Genomic DNA, 24,228 nt, shown 5'->3' on the forward strand with positions numbered 1-24,228 from the left:
TGGGGCAAAACAATGTAGGTGCGCATGTGTTCCAGCAGGGCAAATAACACTCTGGTCAACACGTTTGAGACCATTGGCTGAGACATTCCTGATGCCATGGCCACTGTAGTTTGAAACAAACCACTTGCCAGGAAATGAAGCACTGACAGAACCTGCACTAGAGGGGAGATTCCTGTGGGCTGGCGGATAGCTGACATCAGGTCTGGCTCCAATTGGGCACACAGCTCTTGAACAACTGTTGCTGAAGTTAGGTCACAGAAGCAGTATGTGAAGTCGACAGTCAGTTGATGGGCCAATGTCTTCAGTGACGCAGTTAGATGCCAGGCCATGTGCACCGCTGAAATGGTGGCTGCGAGACCTGTGAGGAAGGACAAGTGAAATTGAGGTAAGTGTGCTGGCATTGTGCGCCGTCGCGATAGGCGGTCGATGACCACAGCGCAACTTCACATTGGTTATCATTGGGCCCAATGGGTTCCAGGAGCCAATGGCCATGTACGCTAGCGGTGACAGTACGCACCGCCGCGGACGTGACTGCCATGTTCTACCAACTCATTCACTTGTTACCTGACCGTCAAGAGGAGAGGACATACACTGCAAGTGCTGCTGTGACCTGAGTCTGGAAGCGACAATGGCTCGAGTGTCTGGTAGAGGGCCCCTGCCTTCATTGCGGAGGAGTTGGAGAAACTGGTGGATGGGGTCCTACCTCAGTACACGTCACTCTACGGTCCTCCAGCCAAACAGGTGAGTACACTGAGAGCATGATGTGTGGGCAATACATGTTTTGAGTGGTGTGGATGTAAGCCACATGTTGGGGGGTGCTGAGGCGTCCTGGCCTGAGTGCTGCATGAGAGGTGGTCAGTGCATGTGCATCATGGCATGGGTGGGAACTGGGGAGCAATGATATGCCGGTCCGAACGGGTGAGTAATTTCCTGTCCTCCTTTCTTTTCCCTCTAGGTCAGTGCCCACCAGAAGAAGGGTATTTGGTGTGCCATCGCCAAGGAGGTGCAGACCCTGGGGGTCTATCACAGGCAGAGCACCCACTGCCGCAACAGATGGGAGGACCTGTGCCGCTGGACCAAGAAAACAGCAGAGGCCCAGCTGGGGCTGGCCTCCCAACGTGGAAGGGGTGCCCGTCGCCCATGACCCCTCTGATGTTCCGCATCCTGGCGGTGGCCTATCCAGAGTTGGATGGGCGCTTGAGGGCATCACAGCAGCCACAAGGGGGTGAGTACAGATTCAGATTCCTCACTTTGTGCGCTTTAGGAGGTAGCTGGGTTGGGTATGTGGGCTGTGGGTGACTCTAGGCCAGGGCGATCATGGCAGGGTAGGTCCCTTGTGTGCAGGCTCTGAAGCACTCCAAACCTAATGGTGTAAGTGGGCATATACTACTGGGCAGGGTCCTGTGGGTGTCATGTGTGCAGATGTTGGCGTTAGCCATTGTACCCCATGGGCTTGGGACTACCTTAGTGACTGGTTGGGCATGTCCTAGTGCATAGGGCTGCTCCCTGTTTGTTGTGCACGCCAACAGTAGTGGTGTTGCTGGCATTGACTAAGTGTATCCTCTGTCTCTCCCCCCCTTTTTGTTTGTCACCCTGTCCTTGTGTGCATTAGCATCATCTGGCGGAGGAGCAGAGGCACCGGCGATGGAGGGAGCTGCATCACACATGGCCCATAAGGGCCAATCCACTGAGGGTGAAGGCACCAGTGGGACTGAGGGCGAGGGGAGCTCCATGACGGGGAGAGGAGGGGAGACCAGTGACAGCGACTCCTCCTCCGATGGAAGCTCCCTGGCAGTGATGGACACCTCTGTGCCCACCCCAACAACAGGTACAGCCGCCACCCCCCTACCAGCACCATCCTCGCAGCAGCCCATCAGCGTGTTTCCCGTGCCCGCTCACCCATGAGGGTGGGCATCTCCTTCGCCCCAGGCACCTCGGACCCCGCCCCAGTCAGCCCTGCTGCCCTCAGTGAGCTGGCTATTGACCTCCTGAGATCCCTCACTGTCGGGCAGTCAACCATTCTGAATGCCATGCAGGTCGTCCAGAGACATTTGCAGCAAAACAAATGCATACCTGGAGGGCACTCACTCTGGCATGGCAGCCCAACAGAGAGCATTTCAGGCTCTGGCCTCAGCACTGATGGCAGCCATTGTCCCTGTGTCTAGCCTCCCCCCTCCAACTTCCTCTACCCAGTCCCAATCCCCTCAACCCCAACCTATCCCAAGCACACCTTCAGACCACCATTCACCCAAATCAACACACAAAAGTGGCTCAGGCAAACATAAGCACCACACCTCATCTCACAGGCACTCACACAAGCACCATGCCCATGCAGACACAGCAACATCCACTGCCTCCACCGTGTCCCCCTCCTCCTCTTCATCCACCCCCCCTCCCAGTCTCGTCTCCACTCACACCTGCATGCACTACATCCTCATCCACTACCTCCATCACCAGCACGCCCTTCACAACACACCCCTCATGAGCAGTCATCACCCCCACAACCATGCACACATCCCCTGTGTCCACTCCCAGTGTATCTGTGACCCCTCCTCCCAAAGTACACAAACGCAAGCACCCACCCACCCACCCAACAGCCATCCACCTCACAACAGCACCCAGCCCATGCACCTTCACCCAAACTCAGCAGAAAGACACCTCTTACAACCACTCCCACTTCCTCCACTGCCAAACCCTCTCCATCTTCCCGTCCCAGTGTGTCTAAAAAACATTTCCTGGCAAACATTGACCTCTTCCCTCACCTCCCCCCCCCGTCCTTTACCTTGGGCCAGGGTGTCAAGATCCCAGGCCAGCACCTCAGCCACCAAGTCGGCGTCCACGGTGGTACCTGAAAGTCCCAGGGGATGAAAGGGGGCACCCATCAGGGCTGCCAGTGTGCCAGTGACCCCTGCAAAGGACCAACCCATTCCGCCACCTGCCAAGGGGAAGAGGGTGCCAGCAAGGAGCATGGTAAAAAAGTAGGACCCAACCAGCAAAGCCTCCTCCAAAACTGCATCTGCCCGTGCCAAGGTCCCAGCAGCATCTGGCAAGGTGGGGAAGGGCAAGAAAACCCAGGGCAAGGCACTTCAGGCCTCGGACTCTCCAGGTGAGGGACTGGTGCCCACCATAAGTACTGTCAGCCCTGCAACCTGCACCGCGGAAGGCACTGCCGCAGGCACCCGCCACCTATACCGCCATCTGCCCGCCACATGCACCGCCATCTGCCCTGCCACATCCACCGCCACCTGCATCGCTGCTGCTACAACAGCAGTCAGCAGCAGCATCCCCAGTGGGCAGCCGTCCGAGGCTGCTGGAGACGGCCTGGTGTCTCCCTCCACTTCTACCAGCATTTACACCGCGGCCTGTACCAGCAGCATCTCTGCCGCAGACACCGCCGCAAGCACCGCCACCTGCGCCACCATCTGCACCGCCCCATGCCCAGCCAGTGCCACTACATCTGTCATCAGCAGCATCCCCAGTGGGCAGGCGTCCGGGGATGCAGGAGGCGACCTGGACCCTCCACCCACCACTTGAAGCACCACCACCAGCACCGGCACTACCAGCAGTTTGCAGCCTAAGTCGCCGCAGGATGGAGTGTGGCTCTGCCTCCATGGAGTATCATGCTACCTGTTCTCTGCACATCTCGTGGCCCAGACACCCAGGTGAGGGAATGGGAACTGCCACACCTCAGGTGCAGCATCACTGGACACAAGCCCCCCCCCACAACCAGTGGAGATATGCATCCACTATCACTTTCCTTGGCAGGATGAAGCAGACTGGGCACAAAGCCCCCTCCAGAACCAGTGGAGATATGCATCCACTATCACTTTCCTTGGCAGGATGAAGCAGACTGGGCACAAAGCCCCCTCCAGAACCAGTGGAGATATGTATCCTCTATCACTTTCTTCGGCAGGATGAAGCACACTGGCCACTAAGCCCCCTCCAGCACCAGTGGAACATGTCACCCACTTGAGAGACTGTGGCCTTGCACTCCCCAGGAACAAGCAGTGGGCAAGCCACCCACTTGAGAGACTGTGGCCTTGCACTCCCCAGGACCAAGCAGTGGGCAAACCACCCACTTGAGAGACTGTGGCCTTGCACTCCCCAGGACCAAGCAGTAGGCAAACCACCCACTTGAGAGACTGTGGCCTTGCACTCCCCTGGACCAATCAGTGGGCAAGCCACCCACTTTAGAAACTGTGGCCTTGCACTCCCCAGGACCAAGCAGTGGGCAAAACCACCCACTTTAGAGACTGTGGCCTTGCGCTCCCCAGGACCAAGCAGTGGGCAAACCACCCACTTGAGAGACTGTGGCCTTGCACTCCCCAGGACCAAGCAGTGGGCAAACCACCCACTTGAGAGACTGTGGCCTTGCACTCCCATGGACCAAGCAGTGGGCAAATCACCCACTTGATTTACTGTGGTTTTGCACTCCCCAGGACCAATCAGTGGGCAAAGACTGTGGCCTTGCACTCCCCAGGACCAAGCAGTGGGCAAACCACCCACTTTAGAGACTGTGGCCTTGCACTCCCCAGGACCAAGCAGTGGGCAAAACCACCCACTTTAGAGACTGTGGCCTTGTGCTCCCCAGGGCCGAGCAGTGGGCAAACCACCCACTTAAGAGACTGTGGGTTTGCACTCCCCAGGACCAAGCAGTGGGCACTCCACCCACTTGAGAGACTGTGGCCTTGCACTCCCCAGGACCAAGCAGTGGGCAAACCACCCACTTTAGAGACTGTGGCTTTGCACTCCCCAGAACCAAGCAGTGGACATGTTGCCCCCTCCAGGAGCAGTGGCGTAGTACCCTGTTCCGGCTGAGGTGCCCCCCTCCCATTCCCCCTGAGGTGCCTGTGTGTTTTCGACCTGATGCCCCTGCAGTGTTCTCTCTATTTTGAGGCAGGATTCAAGTGTGGGCTTCGCCCCTGTTTTTTTGGGCCACTGGTCCCGGACATTTGCAAAGGACAGTGTATGGCCCTGTGTACATATTGTAAATATTTGTATATATTGTTGTTTACAATCGTTAACTTTATCTGCATTTTCTAAATATCACTGATTTAACTCAATTCCTTTTGTCCTTGCATTTTTCCAGGGGGTTACGGGGTGTAAATGTAATGTTGCTGCATGTGTTTGTGTGTATGGTGTTGTGGGTGAGGGTAGGGGTATTGCGTGTGTGTGTCACTCTCTTTTTCCTCCCCCCTCCCCTGTGTGCTAGGTGCAGTACTCACTGTGGTCGTCGCCGCCGCCTTTTTTGATGTTCCTGGTGTATTAGCAGATACACCAGCATTGGCAGGACCTGTAGTTCGGGCTCCATGGCGCCTGGTTCTTCATTGAGTGTCGAAAGGTGGGTGTTTTCCCTTCCAAAGACTGTTTCCGCTGTGTTTTTGATGGCGTTGGTACCGCCCCGGAAAAGCTGGCGGATTTGTGCCTTGTAATACTGTGGGCAGTACATTGTATTCAGCCTGCCTGTTGGCGGTGTCCGCTGCGGTGTTTGTTGCTACCGCCGTGGCGGTCAGAGTGTTAAAGTGGCTGTCCATGTTGGCGGTTTCCGCCGTGGTCGTGATTCCATTTTTTTTACCGCCGGCTTGTTGGCGGAATTACCGCCGCTTTAACATTGACTGCCAGGGTTGAAATGAGGGCCTATGTTGTTAATTAGTGCTGTGCTGTGTGAGTTTTGCATTGCGTATATGTGAGAGTATAACTGTTTAAGTGTCTGTAATCTAAGATTATTTTGTATGAATGGTTGGGTTTTGAACAGGGAATAACGGGTTATTCATCGCAGAGACAGAGGGCTCAATTACTCCCTGGTACTCAAGCTGAGTGAGGATCTTCCTCACTGGAGCTTTGGCATCATGTTTAACAGGATGTTGTGGCTGAGGCTGAGGTGCAAAACTAAAAGGTATTACGTAACAAGGAGAATCCTTGTGCCAAACTACATGATTGCGGTATAACACAGGTGGGCCAAAGCCCATTTGACAGCATAGGCTTGTTTTACCGCCTCTGGAACAAGATCAGAAAAAGAAGGCAAAATTACATCTTCCCCATGTGGGAACTTGCAGGCGTGCTCAGGTGGCCAGTCCCTTTCGGCCAGTAGGATATCACAACTAAGTTCAAATCCAGAATATCACACCAATCGTGTGCTCTATGTCTCCCGCAATTTGGATATTTAAATCGTAAACCCTGTCGGGTGGGAGAACGCGCCCATCTGCAGTCTCAACTGCAATAAAATCACTATTTGCTGTTACATCCAGATGATCTTTCAGACTCTGGAGACATATTGTGACCTCTGCTGCGCTGTCTAACAGTGTCACTGCCCATGTCTTGTTCTTCAGCAATGGTCTCAAGTATTCTGGCATTTTTGACAGTGCTGCTACCATTTTCTTTTTAAGCTGTGGCTTTTGTTGTGGGGACTTTCTTTTTTGGCTGAAGATTGTGGTGAGTCTTTCTTCTGTTTCACATAGTCAGGATGTTGTTCTGGCTGGCCCACTCTCTCGCTACATCTGTCCGGTGCGTCCTGAAAGAAAGGAGAGGGACATGAATCAGTATATCTGTCAGGAGCTTTTATATCTTCTCTGTTTCTGAGATTTTGGCCCTCATCGCGACTTTGGTGGTATTTTCTGAATACCACCATGCCGGCAGCCACCCTAATACGACTCATAAAAACAAAATCGACAGAATACAGCCACAAATTACACATCATCAGGCTGAACGACAGCGGGAGAGAGGCGGTAGCACCAGCCACACCGTCATGCCAAAAACAGACCGCCCACCATAATATGACCCACAAATCAGCATAGCGATCAAAGCGCAGCGGTAGGCTAATGGTGGTGCGGACCGCTGCAGTCGAAAAGAAACCTCCACAACAACCCCACACGGGCCAATTCAAATACCCCACACCTGATACACATATAAACACCACACACCCCCAGACACCACCATAAAAGACACAATCACACAACCCATAACCCTTTGCCACAACAAACAATTAGGAGACATTTGACGGGCACTCAGTTGTACACACTGCACACACACAACACATCCATCTACACACCCCTCACGTATCGCACTGCATATTGCACATTTACACAGAAACTCATACCTCACCATCACCATGTCCCCACAAAGTTACCCCCGTTTCACAGAAGGCAAGTTGCGGACAATGGTGGAGGAAATCATCAGGGTAGAGCCACACCTATTGGGTGCACAGATCCAGCAGACATCCGTAGCCAGGATGATGGAGATGTAGCAACCCATCATCGACAAGGTGAACTCAGTGGGAGGCATCCGTGCACAAGTGACAGCATACGGAAGAAGTGGAACGACCTGAGGAGGAAGGTCAGAGCCATGGCATCCAGGCACCAAATTGCGATCATGAAGATTGGCGGTGGGCACCCACCTCCTCCCCTCGAGCTGACATCATGGGAGAGAATGTCTTGGCAATCCTGCATCCTGAGGGTCTCAGTGGAATCCCCGGAGGACTGGAGACTGGTAAGTCACCTACAATCATCTTGTAGTCAGTATGCCTGTATCGCATGCCTCCCCATCCCCAGCATGCCCACCCAACCACACGTCAGCAGGTGCCCCGAACACCCAGTCCTCCGCCAGAGGTAGACCCCAGTGATGACAGCGACACAGGATGTGTGAGACTGGATGACCTCCCTGGCCCATCCGGCACCTATGGGCAGTCTCCCTCCACTAGCCTCACCCAGGCCACAATAGACCCCCCACACTACTGTAGCAGCCACAACAGCAGTCGCCCAACGCCCCCAAACCAGTTTCCCCAAGCCACATCAATCAATGGAGTGCCCACCTGTACAGGGGCCTGAGTCAGCACCCACCACTCAAGACCATGAAGGTTCTGGTGTGAGTGGAAATGGGCACACTGTGTGGGGGACAGAGGCACAGGGGGCTAGGGCCAGTGGGAGGGCATCTGTGGGGGAAAGGGTGGGGCAACCCAGGGAGACACTTGCCCAGGAGGCCATTGCACAAGTCCTGGCAGCATTCCTCTAATCCCAGGACAAGAAGGGGCAGATAGTCACCATGTTGGGGGAACACCAAAGGCTGCAAACCCAGTACCACTAGGAGTCCATGCAGCAGTGGCAGGAACACAGTGCCACCATGGCCTCCATCAAAGGCTTCATGCCAGAATTAATATCTGTTCTGCATGAGGCCTCCACCCACCACCAGGCCCCTACCAGTAGCCACAGTCCTGAGTGTAGGAAAGTACCCACGTTTTGGCATGTTGCCCCCAATTTCTGCATGATGTCAGTGTGTTTGACTGTGTCACTGGAGCCCTGCTAACCAGGACCCTAGTGCTTATGCTCTCTGTCCTCTCAAGTTTGTCACTACATACTGGTAACCCAGTATTTTATCCCAAATTAGCATACTGATCACTCCAAGTACCTAGTAAATGGTACTTAGGTACCCAGGGCATTGTGGTTCCAGGGGATCCCTATGGGCTGCAGCATTACTTTTGCCACTCATAGGGAGCCCATGCAAAGGTTTCTGCAGGACTGCTATTGCAGCCTACGTGAAATGGTGCATGCACTATTTCACACTCATTTACACTGCACCAGGTCACGTATAAGTCACCTGAATGTCAGGCCTTCCAACCCTGAAGGTTGGGTGCAAAGTACCTGTGTGTGAGGGCACCCTTGCACTAGCAAAGGTGCCCCCACGTCGTCCAGGACCATTTTCCCAGACTTCGTGAGTGCCGGGATGCCATTTTACGCGTGTACTGGACATAGGTCAATTACTATGTCCAGCTTCACAATAGTAACTCTGAATATGGCCATGTAAGGTGTCTATCATCTGAGAATTGTACCCCAATACTGATTCTAGTATTTGTTTTACAATTCCACGCACTCTGGTGGCTCCAGAGTGGACCCCCAGTACTGCCATACCAGCCTTCTGAGGTTTTCCAGGCAGCCCCAACTGCTGCCACCTCAGACAGGTTTCTTCCCTCCTGTTGCTTGAGCAGCTCAAGCCCAGAAAGGTAGAATAAAGCATTTCCTTTGGGAGAGGGGTTTACACCCTCTCCCTTTGGAAATAGGTGTTACATGCATGGGAGGGGTAGCCTCCCAGACCCTCTGGAAATGCTCTGAAAGGCACAGATGGTGCCCTCCTTGCATAATCCAGTCTACACCAGTTCAGGGACCCCCAGTCGCTGCTCTGGCGTGAAACTGGACAAAAGAACTGGGAGTGACCACTCCCCTGTCCATCGCCATCCCAGGGGTGGAGCCCAGAGCTCCTCCAGAGTGTCCCAGGGTTTTGCCATCTTAGATTCCAAAGTGGTGGGGCACTTTGGGAGCATCAGAATGGCCATTGCCAGCAGGTGACATCAGAGCCCTCCCCTGGCAGGTGCTAATCTGTGTAGCTGACCAATCCACCTTTCAGGGCTATTTATGGTCTCTCTTCTGGATGTTTCCTCAGATTCGGATTGCAAGACTCCAGCAGGAATCCTCTGCATCCTTTACTTCATCTTCTACCAACGGAACTGCAGCTGAACCCTCCAGGAATTCTACAAACTGCAACAAAGAAGCAAAGACAACTTCTGCAACATTGTATCTTCAGCTCATGCCAGCAACCGCAACTGTTTCCAGGTTGTGCATCCCCCGAGGACTGCCTGTCTTCAGCCTGCACCAGAAGAACCGAAGGAATCTCCCATGGAGTAACAGAGTCACTTCCCTGCTTCAGCAGGCACCCACCTGCAGGGACAACCAGTGGTGTGGCCCCTTCTCTTGATGAAGTGTTGGATCCAGCAACACAGGAGGTAGACTGAAGTTGTCTCAACGGTCCTAAGGTCTGGCTGTTCAACTGTGGTGGAGGTAAAGGCTTGCCTCCCCACGCAAGACAGTACCCTTGTGCACCGTGGGATTTGTAGTTGCCAAGGCTTGTGTTGGACCTTCCACGAAGTTCTTCATGCACAGCACAGCTATTGCCCCCAGCACTCCTTCCTGCAATGCACAGCATCCTGAGTGGTTCTCCGTCGGCGTGGGATCTCTTTGTGTCGCGCTGCATGGGCCTCCCTTTGCACCTTCTTTGTCCCCGTGCTGTGGGTCTCCTGTGCACACTGCCCAGTCTTCTGAGAGCTCTCTGAGTTGCTGAGAGAACCCTTTGTCTTCCCCCCTTGGGTAGAGGCCACAAGGTCCCTCCTGGTCCTGGGCAGCGCATTTCCTGCTAACAGCGAGCTTTGCGTGTGCCAAGGCTTGTTGGCGGAATCCAGCGACGCAAACCAGACAGCAATCGTCCATCCAGTGTGGGACATCTTCTGCACAAACCAGGCACCCGCATCTGCCTTCTTGGGTGCATAACTGACTTTTTCTTCTCACAGGTGGTTTTTCTTTTGCACCTTCCTCCGGGTTAGCAGGGGCTCCTGTTCTCCCTGGACTCTTCAGTGCTTCTTGGACTTGGTCACCTTCATCCACAGGTCTTCAGGACCAGGAATCCATCATTGGTGTCTTGCAGTCTCTTCTGGTTCTTGCATAATCTTCTATCACAACCTCTTGTATGTTCTAAGAAACTTACTGTGATTTACTCCTGTTTTCCTGGGCTCTGGGGTGGGTTCTATTATTTACCTTTGGTGTTTTCGTACACTCCCAGCGCCCCTCTACACACTACACTTGCCTAGGTGGGAAACCAACTTTCTCATTCCACTATTTTAATATATGGTTTGTGTTCCGCCTGGGCCCATTACAACATATTGTGATTTTCACTATTTGCACTGTTTTCTAACAGTTTTTACAGCTATTACTGCATTTTAGAGTATATACTTTGTATATTACTTACCTCCTAAGGGAGTATAGTCTCTAAGGTATTTTTGGCATTGTGTCACTAAAAATAATATACCTTTATTTTTGTAACACTGAGTATTTTCTTTCAAGTGTCTGAGTTCTGTGTGACTACAGTAGTATTGCAAGAGCTTTGCGTGTATCCTAGAATAGCTGCTCAGCTACAGCTACCCCTAGACATCCTGGCTTCTAGACACTGATTACATTTCACTGATAAGGGATAACTGGACCTGGTATAAGGTGTAGGTACCGTTGGTACCCACTACAAACCAGGCCGGCCTCCTTCATTGGTGGTGCAGCGATGGGATAAGTGCTTGCAATTGCATTATCACTCTGTCACGAGTGCTTTCCACAGGAAAGGGTACCCTATACCTACAGCTATACAAATATATACCTAATAAAGGATCTAGGGCCAGATGTACCAAAGGATTTTACCCATTCTGTGTCTATGGGAAAAAGCTTTCGTACATATGGCCCCTAGTCTTGTCACTCTCTTTCTAAAAAGTTTAAGGGTTAGGTAGTGTAGGTCTTTTTCTTTCCTTACTCTAACACACTACACTGTGGCCCACATTACGACCCTGGAGGTGGGTGATAAAGTGGTAGTAATACCACCAACAGGCTGGCGGTAAGTACTGCCAAATTATGACCATGGCGGTGATAACTCCCTTAGACAGCCAATGTACCACCCCAACCACCAGGGCAGAAACAAAAGCCACCATGGTGGTAGACGCCAACAGCCAGGTGGGAGAAAAAGTACTGCCCACCATATTATGACACTGAATCCGCCACCTTTTCCGGGGCGGTACCATCGCCAACAAAAGCCTGGCGGGAACAGAGCTCAGAAGTGAAACGACTCACCAATGGAGACACAGCGAAGAACCATGCCACCAAGGAACCCGAACTGCAAGTTTTCCCGATGATCTTCTACATTGTGCTCCACCTAGACCACTAACGCCGTCGAAGACGACGACGGTGAGTACAGCCGCCTAGCACACAAGGGAGGGAGGGAGGAAAACAACAGTGACACACACACGCACAAAACACACACCCGACACACACACCCACCATACACACAACCAGATGCACACGTAAACCAATCGCACAAGACACACAGTAGAATAATACACGGACCATAATGCTGGAGTAACAACAAGGTATTAGCAGAGCAAAATCCACCCCATGAACTAAAGGGCCAATGCCCAGTCCAAAGTCATGAGGGCACACAAGGCCACAGGGCACGTTCCAGAGAGAACACTGCAGGAGCCTCATTTTGCAAGTGGGAAGGCACCTCAGGGGGCTGAGGGGGCACCTAGCCGAATACGGGAACGTCACCAGTGGTTCTGGAGGGGGTAACATGCCCATTGCTTTGTCCTGGGGAGTGCAAGGCCACAGTCTCTGAAGTGGTGACTTTCCCACTGGTTCTGGAGAGGGCAACATGCCCATTGCTTTGTCCTGGTGAGTGCAAGGCCACGGTCTCTCAGGTGGGTGACTTGCCCACTGGTTCTGGAGGGGGCAGCCCGCACAGTAGCCCCCTCACATGTTCCCTGACACAGCTGGAGAGAACACTGCAGGAGCCTCATTTTGCAAGTGGGAAGGCACCTCAAGGGGCTGGGGGGGCACCTAGCCAGGAACATCACCAGTGGTTCTGGAGGGGCAACATGCCCATTGCTTTGTCCTGGGGAGTGCAAGGACTACATGGCGGGTGGAGGGTGGACTACATGACGTCCACCAGTGGTGACGGCTGCACTGTGGTGGTGCTTAGAGGAGCCTCCTGGGCAGCCCCTGCACTTACTAATGGCTGCATTGTGGTGGTAGTTGGAGGAGGATCCTGGGCTGCCCCTTCACTCACTGATTTCTGCATTGTGGTGGTGGTTGGAGGAGGCTCCTGGGCAGCCCCTGCACTCACTGATGGCAGCACATCCACAGCTGGCGGTGGGGTCCCCGTGACAGCTGGTGGTGGTGGCGGTGTTAGCCTGACAGCTTCCGCTGGCGTAGAGTGCCTCGTCTCTACCTGTCCATGGGTTGGGGAACAATTACCCTTCCTGGCAGGGGTGGATGGGCTCTTCCCCTCTCTGCCTGGTTGAGCAGGCTCCTTCCCCTTTTTCACAGCTGGTGCAGGCTCCTTCCCCTTCTTCACAGCTGGTACAGGCTCCTTCCCCTTCTTCACAGCTGGTGCAGGCTTCTTCCCCTTCTGCACCGCTGGGCAGGCCCCTTCCCCTTCTTCACAGCTCGTGCAAGACTCTTCCCTTTCTTCCCTCGTGGTTCTGGCTCCTTCCCCTTCAATGTTGTAGGTCTGGTATTGTCAAAGTAAGCCTCAGCAAGGCCTACTAGTGCAAGGGGTTCGCCCTTCTCTGCACAAAGTCCTCAGACCATATAGGAAGAAGTTGGCACAGAAACTGAAATAAAAGACAAAGGGGGTCATTTTGACCTTGGCGGACGGCGGAGGCCGTCCGCCAAGGTACCGCCGCTGAATGACCGCACCGCGGTCAAAAGACCGCGGCGGCCATTCAGACATTTCCTCTGGGCCGGCGGGCGCTCTCCAAAAGAGCGCCCGCCGGCCCAGAGGAAATGCCCCTGCAACGAGGATGCCGGCTCAGAATTGAGCCGGCGTAGTTGCAGGGGTGCGACGGGTGCAGTTGCACCCGTCGCGTATTTCAGTGTCTGCAAAGCAGACACTGAAATACTTTGCGGGGCCCTCTTACGGGGGCCCCTGCAGTGCCCATGCCATGGGCATGGGCACTGCAGGGGCCCCCAGGGGCCCCGCGGCACCCCCTACCGCCATCCTGTTCCTGGCGGGAGACCCGCCAGGAACAGGATGGCGGTAGGGGGTGTCAGAATCCCCATGGCTGCGGAGCGCGCTCCGCAGCCATGGAGGATTCACAAGGGCAGTGGTAAACCGGCGGGAGACCGCCGGTTTACCCTTTCTGGCCGCGGCTGAACCGCTGCGGTCAGAATGCCCTCGGGAGCACCGCCAGCCTGTTGGCGGTGCTCCCGTGGTCGGTGACCCTGGCGGTCACCGGCCGCCAGGGTCAGAATGACCCCCAAAGTTTATTAAACCTCAAGAGGTGGTACTACAGTTCAAACAGCACCCTTCGGCAATGTTTTAAGTAGCACACTGAACTAAGAGAGCATGGTCCTTTTGTACCCACAGAGGGGCTGAAAAAAAGGTGGTACAGTTATAGAAGCAAGACTTATATACATATAAGGTCATACGGAAATACACAGTCGACAGGTAGGAGGGGCTAACCGTTTTCAAGGACTAGTAGACACATTACTGTCTGTTACTAATTACTAACAGCTGCAGATCTTACTGGGCATGTGCGAAAGTGGGAGATGCTAAATATAACTTATCACTAGACAGATTTTCAAGAGTAGTTAACAGGAAGGTAGGAGAGAGCACATGGCGAGCACATGGCAGCATGTGGCAGAGATAATGTCTGCCATGAATACAAATGGATTCCGTGAAATGTTCACAATAGTTGCTAAATACAAGATGTCTTCTGCTAATGCATAATCTAATTGCTACTAAATTACAACAGTATCCTTACCACCATGAGTAGGTGGTGCTACCACTGTCCTCGTGGACTGTTTGGCTGAGGTGCTGGACTGTGTCATTGGTATCCTGCCCATATTTGCAGGACGGGGGGAGGTGTAGGCAAGAGGTCAGTTTGGGAAAGGAAAAGCTTTTTAGGGACAATGGGGTGGTAGGAGGGAGGAGTAATGGAAGTGGAGGATGAGGGAGTGGTTGTTGGAGGTGTATGTCTGCTGGATTTGGGTGCAGGGGCTGTATGCTGATGTGAGGTGGATGGCTGTTGGGTGTCTGAGTGCTTGGTTTGTGTCCCTTAGGAGGGGGGACAGCCACGGTGGGAGAGGACACAGGGGACACGTGCATGCCTGTTGTGGAGGTGTCTGCCAGTGAGGTGTGTATTCTGCTTGGTGTGGTGATGCTAATAGTGGATGTAGATGTAGTGCATGGAGGTGACTGGGAGGGAGGTGGAGGAGGGGGAGACAGTGGAGACAGTGAATGTTGTTGTGTCTGCAACGGTATGGTGTTTGTGTGAGTGCCTGTGGGATGAAGTGTGGTGCTTGTGTTTGCCTGTGCCACTCTTGGGTGTTGTCTTGTGTGCATGCTCGTCTGTATGTATGCCTGGGATGGCTTGGGGTTGAGGAGAATGGGACTGGGAATTGGAAGTTGGAGTGGGGACGGTAGAAAAAGGAACAATGGCTGCCATCACAGAGAAGGCCAGAGCCTGAATCGATCTCTGTTGGGCAGCCAATACACCATGAATGCCCTCCAGGAATGCACTGGAGCCCCTGGATGGCATTCACAATGTTTGACTGTCCTACAGAGATGGATCTCAGAAGGTCAATAGCCTCCTCTCTCAGGGAAGCAGGGCTCACTGGGACAGGTCTGAGGTGCCTGGGGCGAAGGCGATGCCCTCTCTCCTGGGTGAGTGGGCACAGGCAACTTTCTGAAGTGCTACTGGGAGGGCAGTGCTGGTACGGGTGATGGCAGATGTACCTGCAGCTGGGGTGGTCACAGAGATGTCTGCCACCACCAGGGAGCTCCCATCGGAGGAGGTATCAGAGTCTGTGTTGTCCCCTCCAGTCTCCTCCGTGGTGTTCCCCTCGCCCTCTGTCCCACTTGTTCCCTCAGCGTCAGTGGACTCTGCCTCCAGGGTCATGTGGGATGCAGCTCCCTCTGTCCCCAGTGCCCCTGCCCCTCTGCCAGATGATGCTAATGTACTCAAGGACAGGATGACAAAACAAGAAAGGAGGGGAGAGAGACAAAGGATACATTGGGTCAATGACTACACCAACACCACCGTTGGCGAACACAGCACCCTCACACAGAGGGAACAGGCCTACGCACTATGCATTGCACTACCAGTGAAATGGCAAGTCACCAAGGCATGAGGAGGAGCACACACCACCAACTACATCACACCTGGGACCCACGCAGCCCTGCCTAGATCTGACTGCAAACAAGCTAGATTACCTGTATTTGCCATGCAACCATTACCCACGCTGCATTGTCTGGCCTTACACAACCACCACCCGAATACCACCCCACCAGCCATAAGTTGTAATGATAACTACTGTACTCACCTCCTTGTGGCTACTGTGATTCCATCAAGCACCCATTAAGCTCAGGCTAGGCCACTGTCAGTGTAAGGGCCATCAGTGGGGTCAGGGTCTGACAGGCACCCCTTCTTCATTGGGAGGCCATCCCCCGCTGGCCTTGGTGGTCTTCCGTGCCCAGTGTCTCAAGTCCTCCCACCGTTTGCGAAAGTGGGTGTTCCACCTGCCATAGAACTCCAGGGTCCACACCTCCTTGGCGATGGCATGCCATATTCCCTGCTTTTGATGGGAGCTGACCTGCAGAAGCAATAAAGACAGGAACACAACATTAAACTAACAGTCCAGTCTGTCACACACATGGCCCACCATGCCCGTTTCCCTCACCATTGGCACAAACAATACCCAGCACACGAAAGGTACACCACCAACAGATAATACCCCCCTTACACAATGCCTTCACACACATCCCCATGCATCCATGCATCGTGCCCACAGTGTACCCACCTGTTGGTCTGGAGGGCCATAAGTCAGTCCGTACTGGGGTAGGACCCCATCCACCAGTCACTCCAACTCCTCCGTAGTGAAGGCTGGGGCCACTTCCCCGGTCACACGGGCCATGGTAAGTTCCAGACACAGGTCACAGCAGCACATGCAGTTTAGGTCTTCTCCTGTGGAAGGTCAGGAAACAAATGAGGAATGATTGAGAAAATGGCGGTCACATCCACGGCGGTGTACACCGTCACCGCCGGCATACATCCCCTTTGGCCCCTGTACCCCATAGGGCCCAATATTATCCAATGAGGAATTGCACGGTGGTTCAGGTCCGCCTACTGCCACGACGCACAACGTCGGCGGAATTACCTCACTTTCACCTGTCCCTTCACACAGGACAGGCAGACCGCATTCCAGGGGGGTGAACAGGCCTATCGATAATTGCTGCATCACAGGATAAATAGGCACATACTTTGAAAATTGCCCTGTCCCAATACATGATTGCACGATGTAGGCTGCTGTTGTGGTATAGTTGTTCAAAGTGTGACAGCCTACTCACTCTTGTGCCTCTTAGATTCCTACCGCTGCGGATGAGTAGGAGATGGAGACATACCCCAGTGTAGAGACTCCTGGTGGACCTAGCTACACTGGAGGACAGGGACATAATACTCACCTATAGACTGGACAGGGCCACAATCACAGAGCTGTGTGCCCAGTTGGAGCCTGACCTGATGTCAGCTATCCGTCAGCCGACTGGGATCCCCCCTCTTGTGCAGGTTCTGCCAGTGGTCCATTTCCTGGCAGTTGGTTTTTTCCAAGTGACAGTGTGCTTGGCAGCAGGAATGTCACAGCCAATGTTCTCAATCATGCTGGCAAGAGTGTTGTCTGCCCTGGTAAAACATATGTGCAGCCACCTTTCTTTCCCCCATTTGGAAGATTTGGCCACAGTGAAGACTGGATTCTATGCAATGGGACATAGCCCCAGTATAATTGGTGCGATTGACGGAACACATATTGCGTTTGTGTGTCCCCCTCCCCCCGGCAGAATGAACAGGTGTACATGAATCGTAAGAATTTCCACTCCATGAATGTGCAGATGGTGTGCCTGGCGGACCAGTACATCTCCCACGTCAATACTATATATCCTGGGTCAGTGCATGATGCCTTTGTCCTGAGGAACAGCAGCATCCCAAATGTGATGGGCCAACTACAGAGGTACAGGGTGTGGCTTTTAGGTGAGCCTTAGTCCCCAACCAGTGTATGTTAGTGTATGCCTCTGCTGTTAGCCAAACAGGATAGTGTGAGGCTAAATGTTGTCCCTCCATACTTGCAGGTGACTCTGGCTACCCAAACCTCTCGTGGCTACTGACCCCTGTGAGGAATGCCGGGACAAGAGCTGAAGAACGTTATAATGAGGCACATGGGCGAACCAGGAGGATCATTGAGATGACCTTTGGCCTCCTGAAGGCCAGGTTCAGGTGCCTCCATCTGACAGGTGGATCCCTCTGCTACTCACTTGAGAAGGTCTACCAGATAGTAGTGGCATGCTGCATGTTGCACAACCTGGCCCTCAGACGCCATGTACCTTTTCTGCAGGAGGAGGAGACTGGAGATGACCCTGTGGCAGCAGTGTACCCTGAGGACAGTGAGGATGAGGAGGCAGAGGATGAGGATGTGGACAGCAGGACATTAGCGATCTGTCAGTGCTTCCAATGACACACAGGTGAGACAGTGCAACTTCACATTTCTATGACTATTGTATTCTGTATGGCAGTGGCATGCTGGCATTACCCACTTATTATCTTAACTTACCGTCACCTGTGGAGTATCATTTTACAGATGTTGGTGATATGACAACAATGTCCTGATGTTGTCACTACAGCCAGCAACAGGTCATTCATTCTATGCTCTCACTATGTACAGTTCATTTGCAATGGATGTAGCTGTTTCAATCAATACAAATTTTCAATTCATAAAATACTAGTAGGCGAGTTTTATCCAAGGGTGTTTATTGTAGTGCTAAGGAATTGAGGGTAAAGTGCAATGGAATGGGATGATGATGGAGGAAAGTCCAGGGTATTGTTCCAGTCTGTTTGTAGTACAGGTGCAGTGTCCAAGGGGACATATGAAGGGGAGCAATGGCAGTTCAAGGTGGGCAAGGTGACTGAGTGGGACACAAGGGGGATAATCAGGAGAGTCTCATTCCCTGGCGGTGGTCTTGGCAAGTGCTCTGGCTTCTGTCTGGGTTGCACAGAACGTTTGCGGGGTGGTTCACCTTCTGCAGGGGGTGGGAGGCTGGTGGCCTGTGGGTCCTGTGGCGGGCCTCCTGTCCACTGGCTGCAGCGGAAGTGGAGGGCTGTTCAGTTGACTGGCTAGTGGTAGGGGCCCGCTGGTGTGATGTTTCCTCCCTCATGATGCTGGCCATGTCTGCGAGCCCCCCTGCTATGGAGATCAGGGTGTTATTAATGGCCTGCAAGTCCTCCCTGATCCCCTGATACTGTCCCTCCTGCAGCCGCTTGTTCTCCTGCATGTTGTCTAGTATCTAGCCAATCGTATCCAGGGAATGTTGGTAGGCTCCCAGGATCTCGGAGAATGCCTCCTGGAGAGTCGGTTCCCTGGTCCTGTCCTCCCCCTGGCGCACAGCAGTCCTCCCAGTGTCCCTGTTGGCCTGTGCCTCTGTCCCCTGAATGGTGTGCCCACTGGCACTGACCCCAGGTCCCTGAGGCCCGTATTTATACTTTTTTTGCGCCGCATTTGCGTCGTTTTTTGACGCAAAAACGGCGCAAACTTGCAAAATACCATTGTATTTTGTAGGTTTGCGCCGTTGTGCGTCAAAAAGCGGCGCCAATGCGGCGCAAAAAAAAGTATAAATACGGCAGTGAGTGTCTTGGGGGTGAGGTGTGGCCTGGGGTCCCTCTACAGGTGGGCACACTGCTGATTGATGTGTCCTGGGGACAGAGATGTGGGTACGCTGGGTGGGGCGCTGTGGTGTTGATTCCTGATGGGGGTGGCTCAGTGGTGGTCTGTGAGTGGGCTTGGGTGACCGGCTGTCCAGTGGGCCCTCATGGGCCAGGTAGGTCCTCCAGATCCAGAAGTCCAGAGTTACTGTCATCACTGGGGGGCTTTTCTGTTGGGGGACTGGATAGTGGTGGCACCTCCTCTCCACTGACATTGGCTGAGGTACCTGTTGGGATGTAAATGATGTATTAGGCTTCAAGTGTATGACATCTGTACTTCCCTAGCTTCCACTCTATGATTGGTGTTGCCCTGCCACCTTTGTTTGTGTATGGTGATGTATTGTGGGATTGTTAGTTTCCCTATGCTGTGCATGCTTTAGTGATGGGTGTCCATGCAGGGCTGGGAGGACTGTCCATGCATTTGGTATGGCATGCAGGGCTTGGCATTGGAATTAGTGAGATGTGTAGGCGCAGTGTGTGGGATGGAGTGGAGTGATGGGGGTGAGGGTGTGGGGTGTGTGATGGCATGCCGGTATTGAGGTGGGGTGATAGCTAGTAAATATCGACTTGCCTGTGTCCAGTCCTCTGGCCACTCCAGCGAGTCCCTCAGGATGGAGTATTGCCAGTACCTGCTCCTCCCATGCTGTGAGCTCTGGGGGAGGAGGTGGGGGTCCACCGCCAGTCCTCTGTATGGCAAGCTGGTGTCTTTCTGCTGTGGAATTTACCTTCCCCGTAGGTCATTCCACCTCTTCCTGATGTCTTCCCTTGTTCTTGGGTGCTGTCCCATGGCGTTAACCCTGTCCACAATTCTCCGCCATAGCTCCATCTTCCTTGCAATAGATAACTGCTGTACCTGTGCCCCAAAGAGCTGTGGTGCTACCCTGACAATTTCCTCCACCATGACCCTTAACTCCTCCTCAGTGAAACAGGGATGCCTTTGGATGGGTGTTGTGTGATGTGTGTTAGTGAGGGTGTGTTGGGTGATGTGGTGGGGTGTATGATGTGGAGTGCGTGAGGGGTGTATGGGTGTAAGTGGTGTGTGTGTCTAGTTGTCTCTGTGCTCTTCTTCTCAGTCTCCTGGTGGCAATTTGTGTTCTTAAGGGGATGTGGGTAATGTGGGTGTGTGCTTTATAGTGGTGTCGGTGTGGTGTGTGTATATGTGTCAGGTGTGTGTTTTTGGTATTGGCCAATGTGGTGTTGTTTTGTATGTGGGTGTCCATTCTGAGCTCAGCAGTATGTACCGCCAATGATTTACCGCCGTTGAATGTCTGCCGTGGTGATTCTTGGGTCATAAAGTGATGGGTGTTGTTTTGTTGGCAGAATGGTATGGGTTTTGGGACTGCCACTTTATCACTGACCTTTGCTCTGGGGAATTTGTGTATGTGGCTGCATTCTGTCTGATTGGTGTGTGTGTGTGTCATGATATGGTGAATGGATATCTGCCACCGCGGCAGTATGTTGGCGACCGTCAGCATGGCGGTAAGTGGGATTTACCGCCAGTGTCATAATGAGGGCCTATGTTTTCCTCTGAGGCCACCCCTGGAGTCATGGGAACTCCCTATGAGAACATGACTTTTAAAGTACTAAGAGGGTTCTGCTCAGAGAGAAGCTTAGAGGTAGGGAAGAACCCTAATAAGAATTTACTTTTAAGTCTCCTTCTCCAGGATGACCAGGAGCAGTCTGGTAACCAGCAGGAGGAGAGGGAGGGGGATTCTAACCCTTTAGACTCAGGGGATCAGAATGAAGATTCAGGGGAGGGCTCTTCACAAAATCTTCCCCTCAGCATAGCATCTAGTGTAGCTGGCAGTAGGAGGAGTTCACATGCAAGTAGGGTTCCCTTCACAGAACTATAGGTCAGGTCACTAGAGTTAGTAAGCCTAGGGAAAGATCTGCTTCTGCCAATTCTCATGTCACCTCAGTTTCTGAGGGGTCCAACACATCCACTCTGGTTGATGACTCCATAGACAGGGAGCTCAGAAAGCTGAGATTAGAGGAGGCCAAGCTGAGGCTACAGCAGCAACTGTTGGCCCTAGATAGGGAGGCCTTAGCTGTGGAGAGAGAAAGGCAGGGGCTGGGGTTAGTTCCCCATGGTGGCAGCAGCAGCAGTTTCAGGAATTATGGTATTAAGGAGAATACCTTTGATTCCAGGAACTTGCACAAAATTGTTCCCCCTTACAAAGAGGGGGATGACATCTACAAGTGGTTTGCTGCACTTGAGAGGGCGTATAAGGTACAGAGGGTCCCTCAGATGCAGTGGGGGTCTATTCTGTGGTTTTCCTTTTCTGGCAAAGGGAAAGACAGACTTCTCACTGTCAGGAAGGAAGATTCAGATAATTACAAGGTTTTGAAGACAGCACTCTTGGATGGATTTGGCCTAACCACTGAACAGTATAGAATTAAATTCAAAGAGACCAGAAAAGAGTCTTCACAAGATTGGATAGATTTTGTGGATTGTTCTGTGAAGCCTTTGGAAGGTGGTTACATGGCAGCAAAGTGTCTGACAATGAGGGTCTTTATAATCCGATTTTGAGAGAACATATTCCTAACAATTGTGTGTTTGACTTGCTGCACCAGTAGTTGGTAGACTCAGATGTGATCTCTCCCCAAGAATTGGGAAAGAAGGTGGACAAATGGGTCAGAACAAGGATGAGCAGGAAAGCTCATAAAGGGGGTGACAAGGACAGAAAAAAGGATGGTAAGTCACATGATAAGAGTGGGGACAAAGATAAATAGAGTCTTCATCAGGCCCACAAAAATCCTCAGGGGGTGGGCACAAATCCTCTTCCAAACAACAGAGAAAGCCTTGGTGTTACATGTGTAAGAACAAAGGCCATTGGTCAAGTGACCCCACTTGTCCCAAGAAAAACACCAAAACTCCCACCACCACAACCCCCACTGCTTCCACTAGTGCCCCTAGTAATAACAGTGGTTGTGGGAAGAAGATTGCAAATAACCAGACAAAGGGTGTAGCTGGGCTTCCTTTGGGTAATGTAGTGGGGGTTGGTTTAGTTAGGGAAACCACTGAGGCTGTTTTAGCCTCAGATGGTGGCATTGACCTTGCCATCCTTGTTGCTTGTCCCCTTAATATGGATAAGTACAAGCAGCAACCCCTAATAAGTGGTGTTCAGGTTGGGACCTACAGGGACACAAGTGCCAGTGTCACTATGGTGGTGGAAAAACACGTAGCCCCTGAGCAACACCTACTTGGTCATCAGTACCAAGTGACTGACACCCATAATAACACTGTTAGCCACCCCATGGCTGTTCTGAATCTCAACTGGGGAGTGGGGGTGGTTGGGGTTACTGGTCCAAAGAAAGTTGTGGTATCCACTGACCTACCTGTAGAATTTCTACTGGGCAATGATTTTGATGGGTTAAAGTAGAATTGGAGGGTCATGCAGCAATGCTGGACATTTCAGGGCACATCTTTGCTCTCACCAGGGCTCAGGCCAAGAAGCAAAGAGGACAGGGAAACTTGGATCCTGGAACAATGGACTAAGTGCTCCCAAAAACTATGGGTAGAAAGGGTAAACCTTTATCCACTATCCCTCCCTCCCTGAAGATTCCCCTTATGAAGAGGAGGAGTCTACTTCCTGTGCAGAACCTACACCAGAGGAGCTCCAAGCTGACACAGCTGAGCTTTTCGGTGCAGGGGTGTGTGCCAGGGAAGAGTTGAGTGTGGCTCAGCTGACCTGCCCCACACTAGAGGGTTTGAGACAGCAAGCTGTCAGACAAGAAGCAGGGGATGTTAGTGACTCTCATCAATTGTATTGGGAAAACAATCTCATTTACACAGAGGCAAGGGACCCAAACCCTGGTGCTACCAGGGGACTGGTCATTCCCTTGCAGTATAGGGAGTTTCTTCTTACACTGGCACATGACATTCCCCTTGCTGGACGTTTGGGGCTAAGCAAGACCTGGGACAGACTGGTCCCTCCATTTCACTGGCCTCATATGTCAGAGGATACAAAAGAGTTTTGTCTCTATTGTGTCCCTTGACAATTCAGTGGTAAGACTGGTGGCACCTCAAAGGCCCCCCTTGACCCTCCTACCACTTCTGGTAATAAACCTATATTAGTGGTGGTGGGCCATGCCACGATATATCCAGAATCCATCCCTCTAAGGACCACTACAGCTCCTGCAGTGGCAAAGGCCCTCCTGGGAATATTTTCCAGGGTGGGCTTTCCTGAAGAGGCAGTATCAGATAGGGGTAGTACCTTCATGTCTGCACACTTGAAGGCAACGTGGAAAGAATGTGGTGTAACCTATAAATACACTTCACCTTACCACCCTCAGACAAATGGATTGGTTGAGAGGTTTAATAAATCTCTCAAAGGTATGCTCATGGGACTATCTGAAAAGCTTAGAAGGAGATGGGATGTCCTATTGCCATGCCTACTTTTTACCTACAGGCAGGTACCCCAGAAGATGGTGGGCTACAGCCCATTTGAACTCCTTTTTGGACGCCCTGTTAGGGGTCCACTTGCACTTGTGAAGGAGGGGTGGGAGCAACCCTTAAAGCCCTCCAAACAAGATATTGTGGACTATGTACTTGGTCTAAGATCTAGAGTGGCTGACTATATGAAAAAGGCCACCAAAGACCTTCAGGCCAGCCAAGAGTTGCAAAAATAATGGCATGAACTGAAGGCTGTCCTGACTGAGTACCACCCAGGACAGAAGGTGTGGGTATTGGAGCCTGTGGCACCAAGAGCACTCCAGGACAAATGGAGTGGCCCACATCTGATAGTGGGGAAAAAAGGTGTTGTCACTTATTTAGTGGACCTAGGCACTCCCAGAAGTCCTCTAAGAGTACTTCATGTGAACCACCTAAACCCCTACTATTATAGGGCAGACTTAACCCTACTCATGGCCACTGATGAGGGGCAGGAGGAAGAGAGTGACCATCTCCC

General features: G+C 52.6%; 1 protein-coding gene across 1 annotated transcript in view; it reads left to right on the forward strand.

Moving 5' to 3' along the window:
• Positions 1 to 24,228, forward strand: part of LOC138250329 (arylsulfatase D-like) — a 951,998-nt gene that overhangs the window by 403,769 nt on the left and 524,001 nt on the right. The gene's annotated exons all lie outside the window — the stretch shown is intronic.

Source organism: Pleurodeles waltl, chromosome 8 (genome assembly GCF_031143425.1).
Source record: "Pleurodeles waltl isolate 20211129_DDA chromosome 8, aPleWal1.hap1.20221129, whole genome shotgun sequence".
In the NCBI taxonomy this organism is placed as follows: domain Eukaryota; kingdom Metazoa; phylum Chordata; class Amphibia; order Caudata; family Salamandridae; genus Pleurodeles; species Pleurodeles waltl.